This window comes from Mustela erminea, chromosome 2 (genome assembly GCF_009829155.1).
Source record: "Mustela erminea isolate mMusErm1 chromosome 2, mMusErm1.Pri, whole genome shotgun sequence".
In the NCBI taxonomy this organism is placed as follows: domain Eukaryota; kingdom Metazoa; phylum Chordata; class Mammalia; order Carnivora; family Mustelidae; genus Mustela; species Mustela erminea.
In genome coordinates, this window is record NC_045615.1 from 98,644,191 (window position 1) to 98,656,273 (window position 12,083).

Here is a 12,083-nt window from a genome sequence, read left to right on the forward strand (position 1 = left end):
AGGGGCTTGATCCCAGGACCCCGAGATCATGACCTGAGCCGAAGGCAGCGGCTTAACCCACTGAGCCACCCAGGCACCCTAAAGATTTTATTTATTAATTTGACAGAGAGAAATCACAAGTAGACGGAGAGGCAGCCAGAGAGAGAGAGAGAGGGAAGCAGGCTCCCCGCTGAGCAGAGAGCCCGATGCGGGACTCGATCCCAGGACCCCGAGATCATGACGTGAGCCGAAGGCAGCGGCTTAACCCACTGAGCCACCCAGGTGCCCCTTTGAAATTTTTTTGATTACTTCCATTAATGCTTTTCTTTGCCTGCCCCTGCCCCCTCGCCCCCCCGCCACATTTCTTGTATCTGACCTTGAGCCATTTCTTAAATGACTGGTGATCCTTGACTGTTTCTCATGTTTACAAATGACATGTAAAAGCTGACTAGGAGGGACGCCTGGGTGGCTCAGTTGGTTAAGCAGCTGCCTTCGGCTCAGGTCATGATCCCAGCGTCCTGGGATCGAGTCCCACATCGGGCTCCTTGCTCAGCAGGGAGCCTGCTTCTCCCTCTGCCTCTGCCTGCCGTTCTATCTGCCTGTGCTCGCTCTCTTCCCTCTCTCTCTCTGATAAATAAATAAAACCTTAAAAAAAAAAAAAGCTGATTAGGAGCTCCACATGGGTAGAGCTTATTGACCTACAGACTTGAATTTTGGGTGAGCATCAGGAACTACTTAGTTCTTTGGGCTCCCCAAACAATAGTATGTTCATATCAATTCTCACATTGTAAGTTTCTGCAGAGAATTCCCTGCTTGGGGGTAAAAGCTTGCTGCAGTGGTTCTGCCTAGGACAAGGAGTGGCCTGAGCATGCAGTGTCCAACCATTCTTTCTACAGACTTAATAAAGCCAGAAATCGGGCTTTCTAGATAATGAGTCATTATTATGTAATTTTACTGGTTATGAATTGTGAGATAATTAACTTACCTAATTTTTTGTTGTAAGCTGTCCTGTGTTTTTAGTACGTATTCATGCCTTGGTCAACAATATTTACTGCATTATGGAAGTAATAACACTTTACTTTTTTTTTTAATATTTTATTTATTTATTTGACAGAGATCACGAGTAGGCAGAGAGGCAGGCAGAGAGAGAGAGGAGGAAACAGGCTCCCTGCTGAGCAGAGAGTCCGATGCGGGGCTCGATCCCAGGACCCTGGGATCATGACCTGAGCCGAAGGCAGAGGCTCAACCCACTGAACCACCCAGGCGTCCCAATAACACTTTACTTTTACAATAAATATCCAACATATGATGCCTTTCCCTGCAAATCAGTTCTAAGAGACTTCCAGGGGCATGAGTGCTCTGAGTGGCCATCTCCAGCCTAAATCCTCTCCAAGGTCACTGCCCACACCTCCCTGTGACCACTCATTTTCCTGCTTGACTGAGCTGCTCTTACTTCCAAGAGTAAACAACCCTTTCCAGCCTTTCCATTCTACATTCTTGCTTGTGATGGTTAATTTCATGTGTCAACCTGACTGGACTATAGCGTGTCCAGACATTTGGCCAAACACGATTCTGGATAAGATTAACATTTGCATCAGTAAACTGAGTAAAGTGATTGCCCTCTCCAATGTCAATGGGACCCATCCAATCAGTTGAAGTCCTGAATAGAACAGAAGGGCCTGAATAGAAGGAAAGGATGGAATTCCTGCTGCCCAAGTACCTCTGAGCTGGATCATTGTTTTTTTCCTACTTGGGACTCAAACTGAAACATCAGCTTTTCCTGGGTCTCCAGCCTCCTGGCTTTTGCATTAGTGATACCACTGGCCCTCTTGATTCTCAGGCCTTTGGACTTAATGGGTCTCCAGCTTGCTGCCTGCAGATTTCAGGACTCGCCATCCTTCATCATTGTGTGATCCAATTCCTTATAACAAATCAATCTTGGGGCGCCTAGGTGGCTCAGTCATTGGGTGTTTGCCTTCGGCTCAGGTCATGGTCCCAGGGTCCTGGGATCGAGTTCCACATTGGGCTCTCTGCTTGGCAGGGAGCCTGCTTCTCCCTCTCCCATTCCCCCTCCTTGTGTTTCCTCTCTTGCTGTGTCTTTGTCAAATAAATAGATAAAATATAAAAAAAAAAAATCAGTCTCAGTCTCTCTTTCTCACACACATGTAGAAATTGGTTCTGTTTCTCTGGAGGATGTGAGTACATACCTCAAGGGGGCAAAAATGGATTCTTAGGGGGAGAAACAAATATTACAATAATTTATGGCCCTCCAAAGCTCAGCCTTACTAGACAAAATCTTATACCTATTTAATTTTTGTTTTTTTTTTTTAAAGATTTTATTTATTTATTTGACATAGAGAGATCACAAGTAGGCAGAAAGGCAGACAGAGAGAGAGAGGAGGAAGCAGGCTCCCTGCTGAGCAGAGAGCCCGATGTGGGACTCGATCCCAGGACCCTGAGATCATGACCCGAGCCGAAGGCAGCGGCTTAACCCACTGAGCCACCCAGGCGCCCAAATTTTTGTCCCTTAATTTCTTATGGGGGAGCTAATGAAACGTCATCACTCATTGCCAGAAGCACCCTCTCCATTCCCTACAAGGTTGTCACAAGTGTCCTGGATTCCAATCTTGCTCCCCTGATATCTATTCTCCACACAACAGCCATAGTTCTCTCAAAAATATACATCCTAGGGGCACCTGGGTGGCTCAGTGGGTTAAAGCCTACGCCTTCAGCCCAGGTCATGATCCCAGGGTCCTGGGATTGAGCCCCGAGTCGGGCTCTCTGCTCAGGGGGGAGCCTGCTTCCCTTCCTCTCTCTCTGCCTGCTTTCTGCCTACTTGTGATTTCTGTCAAATAAATAAAATCTTTAAAAATATATATATATATATATATATATCTCCTAGGCGTATACCTGGGTGGCTCAGTGGGTTAAGCCTCTGCCTTCAGCTCAGGCTATGATCTCCTGGTCCTGGGATCGAGTCCCGCACTGGGCTCTCTGCTCAGCGGGGAGCCCGCTTCCTCCCTCTCTCTGACTGTCTCTTTGCCTACTTGTGACCTCTCTCTCTCTGTCAAATAAATACATATAATCTTTAAAATCTTTAAAACAGATATACATCCTGCCCTGACACTGTTCAGAACCTTCCATGGCTCCCAGCTGCATTTTGAATAAAACCTGCAGCTTCTGCCATTTTCACTTGCTTTAGCCACAGTGGCTTTTGTAGTTTCCTGGAACATGTGGGGCTTTTCTTTGCTCCAGAATCCTGCATTGCTGAAAGTCCTTTGTTCTGTGAGTGACTGGCTCTGGCTCAGTTCATTTCCTCACAGAGGTTTCCCCTGCCCCTGGTCCTCAGAGGAACTCCCAGTTGTATCCCCCTGTGCCCAGCCAGAACCCAAAAGTCAAACCAGAGCCACACCTGAGCTGGAACCAGCCACACTTCTGACTGTCAGGATGACTGTGGGCAAATTCCTTAACATCGATGAACTTCAGTTTCTCATAGGTGCCTATCTCACCTAATGGTGCCTATCTCAACAGTGGTTACCTGGATTAGATGAGATGTACAGCAGCAGACAGAATGGCTGGTACATAATTGCTTGACGAATGGTGATGATTACGGCATCCATTCATCCAGCAAAATACTGGATTGGTGTGCGCCCAGTCCTTGCTTATCAGGGTCTGAGACTCAGAGGTGCATGAGGCAGGCACTCCCATGCCCTCCAGTCCCCCAAGACCTCTCTGGGGATACTGGTGAATACCAGGAATCCCAATTCAGTGTCAGTGTGCTAGAACAAGGGAAAGCTTGTGGTGCTGTGGGAGAAGTGGGTGTCTGACCCAGCCCTTGGACTTGGAGCAGTCCAAGTCTTTGCCTACCTGGGGGGGGGGGTGCCAGGCAGGAGCCCCAACCCACTCTTTCAACCACCACCTGCAGGGCAGAGTCATCCAAAACCCTCTGGGAGGGGAAGGGGTCTTTATTCCACTGTTAAGTAGAGTTGATCGTAGCTCATTCTGGTTTTGTCATGAAGGATGGGTCAGAGAATGAGAAGCCCGTGGCCGCAGCTGGGGCAAAGATGAGGCTCCGCAATGAGATATGGCGAGGCCCACAGCTAACGGTATCTCAGCCCTGTAACCACCCATAGAACAGAGGGGAAAAGATGTCTTTGCTGTCTCAGAGACTGATAAGAGGAACGCTCGGGAACGCAGGGCCTCAGCAAGGGGCCCATTTTGTCCTAAGGACAGAACTGTACCTGGGGCTGGCTGGTGAGGGGCAAGGCGGCCCAGGGAGGAGAGGGTCCTGGCGGAGAGCTCAGATTTCTGACCCGGGCATCTGAGGCCCCGCGGCGCAGAGAGCACGCGAAGGCCCGGGAGGGTCTGACCGGCTGCACAGCCCGTTAGGTCGTGAGACATGTCGAGACCATTCGGAACCTTGTACCTGAGCAGAGGCTAAACGAGGGTGCAGGGAGAGGGCCGGCTCGGTAAGGGAGCCCCCAGGCCCAGGGCATATAGGTTAACCGACAGGTGTGCCAGGCCGGATCCCAGCGCAGCCACGACTGCTCCGCGCAGGCTGTTCCATCTCCCAGGTTGGATCCCGGCCGGGCGGCGGCCGCGCTCTCGGGCATCGCCAGGCCCGGTGCCCACGGAACCCCACCCAAGCCCACGAGGCAGGTTGTTCTTATGCCCAGCGAGTCACCAGGACTCGAGCTAGGGGACCGCCCCAAGGTCACAGCCTGCACGTGGAGGAGGCGCACTTGAACCCAGGGCCCCACCAAGGTCAACGGGCCACTCCAGGCGGGCCAGAGCCCGGCTGCCGGCCTGGTGCATCCCCGGGGCCGGGCCGGCCTGCAGCACTCTGGGGGTGGGGGGCGGGGCGCGGGGCGCCCGGGCGTGTGCGTGCCTGTCAAAGAGGCGGAACTCCTATTCTCCTGTCCTGTAGTTCCTCCACTGCGGGCGACCGAGCCTCGCGCCAGCCCGGCCCTTCCGCCCAACTACAATTCCCAGAAGGCTGAGCGGCGCGGGCGTGGCCAGGGGGCGCGGAGAGCGCGGGTGTCGTCACCGACTCAGCCAGCTCCCCCCAGCCCGGCCCAGCCCCTCGCGGCGACCGGGCGAGCGGCTGCGCGCAGCCTGACGGGAATCGTGGTCATCCCGCCCTATAACCCCAGCGTTGACGGGGGCGCGTGGACTCCAACTCCCGGCGTACCCTGCGCGCTGGCCCTCGTTAACGGCGGGAGGGGGCGGGCGAGGCGGAGGGGGAGCGGCGTTCGGGAGGGCGGAGTAAGGCGGAGGGGGGGGAGGGCGCCCACACCCCTCCCCCTCCCCGCCGCTCCTTCCCCCTCCCCCGACGTAAACTGGGATCCCTTTCCCCTTGTGTCCGCCATATTGGACTCTAACTCTGGTCAGCGGCGGCGCCGGGCCCGGTGGACTCGCCGTTCTCCCGCCCAGCGGCCTCCCCGCAGCTCACGCCCGCCCGGCCCTCCCCGCCCGGAGGCGACCCCGCGCAGCGCCCCCCGCCCTCGGTCGGCCGGAGCGCCCTGCCGCCGCCTCAGCCTCCCCGCCTTCCCCGCCCTCCGCCGCCGCCCGCGGCCCCGCGCCCGCTCCGCGCCCTCTCTCCGCCCGCCCTCCCGCCCGCCATGAGCCCAGCCGACGCCAAGCGCGGGGCCAAGCGCCGGAAGAACAAGCGGGGCGGCGGCGGCGGCTCGGGTGGGGGCAACGGCGGCGCGGGCGGCGGCAAGGCCGGCCCGGCGGCGGCGCTGCGCGGCTCCCAGGCCGCGGGCCTGGCGGCCCCGGGCGGCGCGGCGGCGGCCAACGGGCCCCTCGGCTCCGGCGCGGGCGTGGGCGGTGCCGCCCCCGGAGGCTACTTCGAGGTGAGCGGCGGCGCGGCGGGGGCGGGGGGTACGGGGTGGGCGGGCGAACGCGGGCGGACCTCCCGCCGGGGCCGGGCTCCGCGCGGGTAACGGGGGCCGGGGGCCCGGGGAGCCGGGGCGCGGGCGGCTTGCGCCGTGACAGCCCTCCCGCGGGGATGGCGAGCGCGGGGCGGCTGGCTGCTAGCGCCGGGTGCCGGCATCTCTTGGGTGCGGCGCGCCGAGCTGCCTGTGCCGCTGCCCACCTGCGCGTCGCTGTCACGGACCCGGGGGCGGTGCCTTCTCGCCCCGCGCGGAGCTCGTCCTTGAGATTGCTCGCGTGCAATTCCAGAGTAATTAGGAGTCAGGTGGCGAGCGGGGCTTTCCTGCGTGGTCGGGAGTTCTCTCCGCCGTTGTTTCGCCATGCCGCGCAGAATTCTCCATCCCGTGCGAGAGGCGACCCGGCAGCGCCCGCCGGGAACTTTTCTTTCTCTGCTCCGATGTGATAATCGGGGAGCCGCCTGACAGCCTTACGGAGGCCTGCCTCTGTGCCTCCAGCTTCTCAAAAACTTCCAGGGGCAGTTGGTGGTCTGGTTACTCAGGAGTGTATGTAGTGTTGGAACTCAGGGCATCGGAAAAGTACTTTCTCCTGTATTGTCCTTAGGAGCAGCTAGCACACGTTGTGGGTTGCTGCACCTTTGTTCCGCGGTGGGTCACAGCACTCGAGAAGACACAAGGTGGTACGAGGGTGTGCAGGTGACAGCCATTTCCAGTGGTTCCAGTGGCGACTCTAAGATAATGGACTTCTCCAAAGTTGAGTGGTTAGAACTGTTAAGTTGTTTTAAAGACATTTGCAGTGGGAAAAAAGAGCCTCATCAGTATTGGTGTGCCACATTGTGACACAAATTGTTTTATGCAAGATTCTAAATATCGTGCTGGAATGGCACGGAGTGAGAGCAGAAAAGAGAAATGATTGTGTATGGCGTGGCTTTGTCATGCTTTTTCATTAATTGAATATACAATAACGTTTGTGTACTTTATTTTCCGTTTAAAGGATTTCCAGCCTTTTCTGTTGTGGAGTAAGTGCAGTTGTTGCATCTTTCTCTAGATGATATTGTTACCTTTGTTTGGGATCCTGGAACACAGCCCTGGACTTCAGCCTCCAGAGGCTGCCCCTTTCCAATACCCTGGAGAGAGAAACAGGTACAGGGGTTGGGAGCAAGGATGAGGTTTGGGCATTTGGATCTTTGGGCTATAAATTAAGGGCCATGTTTGCGGATCCTGGGGAGGTGAGGGTAGGAGGTCTGCCATGCAGATCCTTTATGAAAATGTTGATATTTGCTGTAGCATGGTGTATAATATACCATTTCGATCAATTCAATAAAAACAAGTTTGTGGTACTGTTTTAGGTTTCAATAAATCCCATTTACTTTGCAGTATTTAGCTAAAGTAGTTTTCCTTTAGTTTATTATTCTGATCACATTAGTCAAACTCATGTAACCATCTATCAGGTATTATTATTATCATTTTATTTTTTAGGGGGGGGAGAGTGCTTGCAAGTGGGAGTGGGGAAGAGAGACACATAAGCAGGCTCCATGCCCATTTGGGAGCCTGTTGCCCATGAGATCATGACCTGAACTGAAACCAAGAGTCAGTCTCTTAACTGAGTCACCCAGGTGCCCCTATCTAGTATGATTTTTGACAGGACTATCTTATTTTGTTAAACTTACGAAGCAAGATTTTTGACATGACCCTGTAAGAAATAAGATATATTAAGACCTGTAGTGCGTGCTTCCACTTATACAACAAAAGTTTTACAAGATGATATTTTGGCTTTTTTGTCTTTTTTATTTTATTCCATTTCATTAATAAAGTGATTGTAGTACACAGAATTACTTTATTGTGTACCATTGATTTGTGACCATCACCTTGAGAAACATTCTATTTTACTGTATTTTAAAGTTTCAAACTTTTATCTTGAGCTCTGAAATTTCTTTCTTTCTTTTTTTTTTTTTTTTTAGATTTTATTTTGACAGAGAGACACAGCGAGAGAGGGAACATAAGCAGGGGGAGCCAGAGTGGGAGAGGGAGAAGCAGGCTTCCCGATGTAGGGCTCAAGCCCAGAACCTTAGGATTCTGACCTGAGCCGAAGGCAGACGCTTAACGACTGAGCCACCCAGGCACCCATTAACTTTAAAATTTCTTTGCAAGCTTTTTTTTTTCCCAAGAAAAAATTTTTTTAAGATTTATTTATTTGAGGGGCACCTGGGTGGCTCATTGGGTTAAAGCCTCTGCCTTCAGCTCAGGTCATGATCCCATCGTCCTGGGATTGAGCCCCGCATCGGGCTCTCTGCTCCACGAGAAGCCTGCTTCCTTCTCTCTCTCTGCCTGCCTCTCCACCTACTTGTGATCTCTCTCTGTCAAGTAAATAAGTAAAAACTTAAAAAAAAATTATTTATTTAACAGAGAGAAAATGTGAGGAAGGTGAGAGGAGAGGGAGAAGCAGACTCTCCACTGAGCAGGGTGCCTGGCGTGGGACTCGATCCCAGAATCCTGGAATCACACCTGGGCCGAAGGCAAATGGTCAACCAACTGAGCCACCCAGGCCCTCCTCAGAAATTTTTTGTTTTTTTTTAAAGATTTTATTTATTTATTTATTTATTTGACAGAGAGAGATCACAAGCAGGCAGAGAGAGAGGAGGAAGCAGGCTCACTGCTGAGCGGAGAGCCCGATGCGGGGCTTGATCCCAGGACTCTGAGATCATGACCTGAGCTGAAGGCAGTGGCTTAACCCACTGAGCCACCCAGGCGCCCCCCCCCCCTCAGAAATATTTTATCGACTTTATTTATTTGACAGAGAGCACACAAGCAGGGGGAGCAGCAGGCAAAGGGAGAAGTAGGCTCCCTGCAGAGCAGGGAGCCCAGTGTGGGACTTGATTCCAGAACCCTGGGATCATGACCTAGGCTGAAGGCAGATGCTTAACTGACTGAGCCACCCAGGTGCCCCTCTTTGCAAGTTTTTTTTTTTTTAATCTTATTTATTTATTTGACAGAGATTGCAAGTAGGCAGAGAGACCGGCAGAGAGAGGGGGAAGGAGGCTCCTTGCTGAGCAGAGAGCCCTATGTGAGGCTCGATCCCAGGACCCTGGGATCATGACCGGAGCTGAAGGCAGTCTTAACCCACTGAGCCACCCAGGCGCCCCATTGCAAATGTTTTTAATGGTGTGCGAAAGATACCCATGGTGGCAGGGATTAAAGTGTTTTTGACACTGATCACAAAAATTCTTACTGTAATTCTGAAGCCTCTGAATTATTTCCCCATAGATGATGACCTCTTTGTGGGAACCTTGTCTGGTGCATAAGAGGCACCCAAAACAGTGTTTGTCAACAAGTAATAGGGAATGGGTACCAGCCCTCAATATCCGGGAGAAGCTTATGATTGCTTCTAGGGGGGGCATCTTCCCATTCTATGTAGGGTCACCAGAGTAGAAGTTGCCTGAGAGAAAAGTAAGAGTGGAAGGACTGTCTTGACTCTCAGGTGGGGTCCCGCGTGCTGGGCACAGCCCTGATTGTTAGTCCTAGGACCACCTTCATCAAGGCAACGAGGGCTTCTCCGCATGTGAGTAGTTTCTACATAGAAACAATGGCTCGGCGGTAAGTAGGAAAACATAATGTAGTTTATGGAGACTTTTGCCCATCCAGACTAGGGTATACAAATTTGATAGGCTCTTTGCCCTCAGGCATGGTGTCAAACCTCAGACTGCCTTGGCATCCTAAGTGATATGACACCTAGCTCTTAGGATTATTGTAAGAATTAAACAAGTCAACAATGTCTGGTGACACACGGCGCCGTGTGTGCACATGGTCATTATTTACCAGGAGGCTGGGTTGGACTTTATTAGGGACTTTGCTACAGGGTCCTTGCTTACTATTGATGAAGCTTTTTCCACTTGTGGAATGGGAAAACCGTATACAGTTAAGAACAGTGGACACAGCTGCATCTTGGACAAGGCCTTATTCTGATAGCTGTGTTTGGTGGTCTGCTCTGATGTGACAATAAAGGATTTGCCCTGAAATGGAAAGTTGGTATGTGAAGGGTATCATGACTATATCTTATTATTTTGCATTTTTCTGTTTTTAAAAAGATTTTTTTGAGAGAGAGCATGCAAGCGAGCAAGAGCATGAGTAGGGAGGGGGTAGGGGACAGAGGGAAAAAGCAGACTCCCCACTGAATAGGGAGCCTGATGTGGGGCTCAGTCCCAGGACCCTGGGATCATGACCTGAGCCAATGGCAGGCACTTAATTGATTGAGCCACACAGGCACCCCTGCATTTCTATTTTATTTTATTTTATTTTTTAAAAGATTTTACTTATTTATTTGAGAGATCAAGAGAAAGCACAAGCCAGCAGGGCCGGGGAGAGAGGCAGAGGGAGAGGCAGAGGGAAAAGCAGGCTCCCTGATGAGCAGGGAGCCCATTGTGGGGCTTGATCCCGGGAGCTTGGTATCATGACCTGAGCCAAAGGCAGATGCTTAATTGACTGAGCCATTCAGGTGTCCCTGCATGCATGCATGCATTCATTCATTCATTTCTCTCTCTTTCTGAAGATTTTATTTATTCATTTGTCAGAGGGAGAGCACACGCACGCACGCAGAAGCAGGGAGTAGCAGAGGGGGAAGCAGGCTCCCTGCTGAGAAAGGAGCCTGATGTGGAACTTGATCCCCAAGACCTTGAGATCATGACCTCCGCAGAAGGCAGATGCTTAACCGACTGAGCCACCAAGGCATCCCTGCCTCTGCCTTTCTATTTTTTTTTTTTTTTTTTGCCTTTCTATTTTAAATGTAATTTAAGGTTCATGATATGTTAAGTGAAGAAGGAAGCTTACAAAATAGAAAATGTTTGTAGTACAGACCCACTTTTGTAAAGGTCTGTGTGCATACATATTTGCATAGGGAAGTCAGATAGGATATACATCAAAATATTTTGTGGTGGAAATTCTGATGGCTTTCTTTTTTCCTTTTTGCGCATGCCTCAAGCTTTAAGACTACAATGAGCATTACTTGTGGACCAAAAAGGTGAATGTTATTTTTACAACCTGATATTACTAACATTTTTCTTTCTTTTTTTAAATTTCATTTATTTATTTGAGAGATAGAGAGAATGGGGGGGGGGCAGGGAAATATAGAGGGAGAGGACAAAGCAGACTCTGCATAAACCAAGGAGCTAGGCTTCAGCACATGAAGGTCACGACCTGAGCTAAAGGCAGATGCTTAACCCACTGAGCCATCCAGATGCCCCACATTTTTTATTTTTTTCCAAACAAAGCTGATTTTGGCTTTTGCTACCTTTTTACACTTAAACATTTAGGTATTATACAAAATAAAAATATTTACACTATCAGAATTCTGTTTTCTGAATAGGTGTGCAAAATTCAGTCATATACATATTATTTACAAAAACCAGAATTCCTTTGTTGTGGAAATAGACCCAGGTCACGAGCTGTTGGGATATCAAATTACATATAGTTTACACTCATAGCTCAAAAGTGAATTTAGAGCTATTTTTGCAATGCTATTAGAAATTTATAAAAGGAAGTCTTTTGGGGGTAGGGATCAAAGTACATTTCAACAGTGATACTAAAGTTGTAAAGTCAGAGTAACCTATTGTGATGTTGGAGGCATTTGTAATAACATAAATCTTTTTCATTGATGAAAAGGTGGTAAGAAGGAGATAATGTTAGTAATGTTTAAAGGCTGTCCTACAGTATATCCATAGTTAGATGATACAGTTACGGATTTGGGGGTGCCTTGGGTGTGTTGCAGAAATCGCTGTGGTGATGAAATGAGGTTCATTCATAACTTTGTCTCAAGTTCACATTGGCTTTAGTGACCTGAGGAAGTATGTCAAATAAAGATCTAGAACCTTACGTGATTTAATTAAGATTAACAATGTGGTGAAGCTGCAAAGAGCACCTCCCTCTGTGATTCAGTCTATTATGTATGTGTACATCCACATAACCAATGTATCAAGATACATATAGAATATTTCCAGTACCCTAGGACACTCACTTGTTCACCTTTGCAGTCATCCCCACCACTGTTGTGCATTTTGGCTACATTTGAATTTCACATGAAAATGCTCTGCCACAGGTGATTCGTTCTGATATTGATGGACATACATACGTATAGGCTATTTTATTTCATGGCTGATATGCACTTTCCTGTACATGTCTTTTGGTGGACATGAGTACTCCTTTCAGTCTTGTATCTATCTG

At 50.2% G+C, this 12,083-nt stretch overlaps 1 protein-coding gene across 2 annotated transcripts in view; it reads left to right on the forward strand.

Annotated features, from left to right (window-relative positions):
• The first annotated feature begins 5,766 nt into the window (after positions 1-5,766).
• The window catches only part of FAM193A (family with sequence similarity 193 member A), a 165,881-nt gene continuing 159,564 nt past the window's right edge, over positions 5,767-12,083 (forward strand). The window contains exon 1 of one of the 2 annotated variants that reach the window (XM_032333628.1): positions 5,767-5,834. The gene's annotated coding sequence lies outside the window, so the exon portion shown is untranslated. Of the gene's footprint in view, positions 5,835-6,951; positions 7,014-12,083 lie in introns of those variants that run through there. The other variant, XM_032333633.1, reaches the window with a different exon arrangement.